At 51.1% G+C, this 5,000-nt stretch overlaps 1 non-coding gene across 1 annotated transcript in view; it reads left to right on the forward strand.

Moving 5' to 3' along the window:
* Positions 1 to 4,386: 4,386 nt before the first annotated feature.
* Positions 4,387 to 5,000, forward strand: part of LOC124592924 — a 1,910-nt gene continuing 1,296 nt past the window's right edge. Inside the window, exon 1 of the ribosomal RNA XR_006977679.1 lies at positions 4,387 to 5,000. This exon is cut by the window's right edge and continues 1,296 nt beyond it. This is a non-coding gene — a ribosomal RNA (small subunit ribosomal RNA).

Below are 5,000 nucleotides of genomic sequence, written 5' to 3' on the forward strand. Positions count from 1 at the left end.
GCACACAAACAATGGCAGGAATGAAAGACACAGGTCTGCCACAAGCATGGAATGAGAGCGCCGCCTGTCATGAGCCAAAGGTGCATCCTGACGTGGCAAATCAGATGATGCCGCAGGCATCCACTTACTATAATCACAATCAACAAACCGGCCGCCCCGCCCCGCCCCCCATTAAACCTTTCCTTACAACAATGTGTACCTTAACCTAACCTATATCGTACCGTAACCTAACCTATATCGTACCGTAACCTAACCTATGTCGTACCGTAACCTAACCTATGTCGTACCGTAACCTAACCTATGTCGTACCGTAACCTAACCTATGTCGTACCGTAACCTAACCTATGTCGTACCGTAACCTAACCTATGTCGTACCGTAACCTAACCTATGTCGTACCGTAACCTAACCTATGTCGTACCGTAACCTAACCTATGTCGTACCGTAACCTAACCTATGTCGTACCGTAACCTAACCTATGTCGTACCGTAACCTAACCTATGTCGTACCGTAACCTAACCTATGTCGTACCGTAACCTAACCTATGTCGTACCTTAACCTAACCTATGTCGTACCTTAACCTACCCTATGTCGTACCTTAACCTAACCTATGTCGTACCTTAACCTAACCTATGTCGTACCTTAACCTAACCTATGTCGTACCTTAACCTAACCTATGTCGTACCTTAACCTAACCTATGTCGTACCTTAACCTAACCTATGTCGTACCTTAACCTAACCTATGTCGTACCTTAACCTAACCTATGTCGTACCTTAACCTAACCTATGTCGTACCTTAACCTAACCTATGTCGTACCTTAACCTAACCTATGTCGTACCTTAACCTAACCTATGTCGTACCTTAACCTAACCTATGTCGTACCTTAACCTAACCTATGTCGTACCTTAACCTAACCTATGTCGTACCTTAACCTAACCTATGTCGTACCTTAACCTAACCTATGTCGTACCTTAACCTAACCTATGTCGTACCTTAACCTAACCTATGTCGTACCTTAACCTAACCTATGTCGTACCTTAACCTAACCTATGTCGTACCTTAACCTAACCTATGTCGTACCTTAACCTAACCTATGTCGTACCTTAACCTAACCTATGTCGTACCTTAACCTAACCTATGTCGTACCTTAACCTAACCTATGTCGTACCTTAACCTAACCTATGTCGTACCTTAACCTAACCTATGTCGTACCTTAACCTAACCTATGTCGTACCTTAACCTAACCTATGTCGTACCTTAACCTAACCTATGTCGTACCTTAACCTAACCTATGTCGTACCTTAACCTAACCTATGTCGTACCTTAACCTAACCTATGTCGTACCTTAACCTAACCTATGTCGTACCTTAACCTAACCTATGTCGTACCTTAACCTAACCTATGTCGTACCTTAACCTAACCTATGTCGTACCTTAACCTAACCTGTATTGCGCCTTAACCTAACCTGTATTGCGCCTTAACGTAACCTGTATTGCGCCTTAACGTAACCTGTATTGCGCCTTAACGTAACCTGTATTGCGCCTTAACGTAACCTGTATTGCGCCTTAACGTAACCTGTATTGCGCCTTAACGTAACCTGTATTGCGCCTTAACGTAACCTGTATTGCGCCTTAACGTAACCTGTATTGCGCCTTAACGTAACCTGTATTGCGCCTTAACGTAACCTGTATTGCGCCTTAACGTAACCTGTATTGCGCCTTAACGTAACCTGTATTGCGCCTTAACGTAACCTGTATTGCGCCTTAACGTAACCTGTATTGCGCCTTAACGTAACCTGTATTGCGCCTTAACGTAACCTGTATTGCGCCTTAACGTAACCTGTATTGCGCCTTAACGTAACCTGTATTGCGCCTTAACGTAACCTGTATTGCGCCTTAACGTAACCTGTATTGCGCCTTAACGTAACCTGTATTGCGCCTTAACGTAACCTGTATTGCGCCTTAACGTAACCTGTATTGCGCCTTAACGTAACCTGTATTGCGCCTTAACGTAACCTGTATTGCGCCTTAACGTAACCTGCATTGCGCCTTAACGTAACCTGCATTGCGCCTTAACGTAACCTGTATTGCGCCTTAACGTAACCTGCATTGCGCCTTAACGTAACCTGCATTGCGCCTTAACGTAACCTGTATTGCGCCTTAACGTAACCTGTATTGCGCCTTAACGTAACCTGTATTGCGCCTTAACGTAACCTGTATTGCGCCTTAACGTAACCTGTATTGCGCCTTAACGTAACCTGTATTGCGCCTTAACGTAACCTGTATTGCGCCTTAACGTAACCTGTATTGCGCCTTAACGTAACCGATATTGCGCCTTAACGTAACCTATATTGCGCCGTAACGTAACCTATATTGCGCCGTAACGTAACCCACATTGCCCCTTAACGTAACCTATATTGCGCCGTAACGTAACCTATATTGCGCCGTAACGTAACCCACATTGCCCCTTAACGTAACCCACATTGCCCCTTAACGTAACCCACATTGCCCCTTAACGTAACCCAACACACGTTGGGCCTTAACCCAACACACGTTGGGCCTTAACCCAACACACGTTGGGCCGTAACCCAACACACGTTGGGCCTTAACCCAACACACGTTGGGCCTTAACCCAACACACGTTGGGCCTTAACCCAACACACGTTGGGCCTTAACCTGCTCTGTAATTGTCATACGACGCGTTAAATTAGTGTAGTGTTGCCTAACTGCAACCCCCGCAATATAGTTTGCTACTCGCACTGCCCGGTCCCCAGTGTATCGCTTCATGTTAAACACCTTGCAGCTATACACTGTAATGTGGATGGCAGCAGGACGTACATGCTCAATGCCCTTTGCAGTTGTTCATTGGCATTTGCAGTTGTTCATTGGCATTCGCATGGCGAAGCACTTAGCCTACGCTGTGGTACGGCCTGTGTCAACTGTCCGCTGATGTTGTACGTCCAAATCACACACTGTACTGCACATTGGTCCTCATGTACTGAATGATACATCGTGGTACATGTGACCGTACAACGACTGCGCCAACAACGGCGAACCATGCGGTCCAAATGTTGTGCACTCAGCTACGTGTCGTCTCCCTATAAGAGCTGGATTGCAGTGTGGTATGCCCTGGATGGCGATCAGCATGAGCCGTCTGTTGATGTAGTGGCGCGTGTTGTCAGACGTAGTCGTCTCTTCTCACACACCGTGATAGCACGGTGCACTGCGTTCCACATCTGCGACATGCGACAGAGGCCGGTTGACAGTCGTTCGCGCAATGGACATCGCATACGTACGGGGGCCACCTTCCACGTGTTCGCTAAGCGTGGACATGTTGTTGCGTGTATGTGGGCAGACAGTGTGTCGTGACACCTGACACAGGCATGCAACAATCGTTGAATTTGCAAATGGCGATGGACGCCTACGTTTGCTGGTGACGTTACGCAAATGAACAACTGGTAAACCGTTGTGGTGCGGTTGTTCTCGCTAGGGGTGAATCAGTGATGGCGACGATCGGTTGAGCTACCAACCGGTTGTTGCAGCGATACCCACCATGCCCACGAACGTGAATGGCATGTGGGTGTGAAGCGATACGCGGCGGTGGCTGGGTGGGACCGTCCCCGGCCGGTGAGGGGGGGCCTCCCGGCGTGTTGGCCGTGCGGTGCGTGGGCGCACGCGCTACAGCCGGCTGGTGGGGGCGGCCAGTGGCAGGCGCGCCGGCCGACGGAGGCGGCAGGCGGCGCAGCTGCGCGCCGGCGCACCCTGCACGCGGCGCCGTGCGGCCAAAGTAGGTCCTCGCGGGCCCGGTGCGAAGCGCGGTGGACATCTGCAGTGTGCTGGTCCGATTGAGGACTGTGTGCGCTGAGGATGCGCCGCCGCCCGGCGCTCGGCGCCGCGACGCCGTCTGCTGCTCGGTCGCCTCTGCGGTTCTCGCAGGTGGTTTGTATCGCAGCTGTGCGGACGTGTTGGCGCGTGCGCTGTGCTGGGAGAGTTCGCTTCGGCACCCAAGTGGGGCTTTTGTCCTTCTGTGGCGCTGGCGTTGGAGCTGCCGGTCACCGTAGGTGGCGCGTGTTGTCTCCCGCCGGCAATGCCACGACAGCACGCTCCCGGGCCTCTGTCGGCAGCGGCAAGCTCAGTTGGGAGCACGGGTGGTCGCACCTAAAGCGTCTACTCGCCAAACTCCGGGCGATTGCGCCTCTCTCGAACCCGACCAAGTACTTAGGACGGCGCTGCGCGCCGCCGGGACCTGAGAGGGTTTCGAGGTGTATGGTGCAGGGGAGCTCAGCCTCCTCCTGTTTGCAGAATAATTGAGCGGACGCTTGCGTGTTCGCGCGGGCCCCCGGGACACACTCCCGGGCGGCCGGCTGCTCAGCTCTAGTTGACGCAGCTCCCTGGTTGATCCTGCCAGTAGTCATATGCTTGTCTCAAAGATTAAGCCATGCATGTCTCAGTACAAGCCGCATTAAGGTGAAACCGCGAATGGCTCATTAAATCAGTTATGGTTCCTTAGATCGTACCCACGTTACTTGGATAACTGTGGTAATTCTAGAGCTAATACATGCAAACAGAGTCCCGACCAGAGATGGAAGGGACGCTTTTATTAGATCAAAACCAATCGGTCGGCTCGTCCGGTCCGTTTGCCTTGGTGACTCTGAATAACTTTGGGCTGATCGCACGGTCCTCGTACCGGCGACGCATCTTTCAAATGTCTGCCTTATCAACTGTCGATGGTAGGTTCTGCGCCTACCATGGTTGTAACGGGTAACGGGGAATCAGGGTTCGATTCCGGAGAGGGAGCCTGAGAAACGGCTACCACATCCAAGGAAGGCAGCAGGCGCGCAAATTACCCACTCCCGGCACGGGGAGGTAGTGACGAAAAATAACGATACGGGACTCATCCGAGGCCCCGTAATCGGAATGAGTACACTTTAAATCCTTTAACGAGTATCTATTGGAGGGCAAGTCTGGTGCCAGCAGCCGCGGTAATTCCAGCTCCAATAGC

This window comes from Schistocerca americana, unplaced genomic scaffold (genome assembly GCF_021461395.2).
Source record: "Schistocerca americana isolate TAMUIC-IGC-003095 unplaced genomic scaffold, iqSchAmer2.1 HiC_scaffold_964, whole genome shotgun sequence".
Lineage (NCBI taxonomy): Eukaryota > Metazoa > Arthropoda > Insecta > Orthoptera > Acrididae > Schistocerca > Schistocerca americana.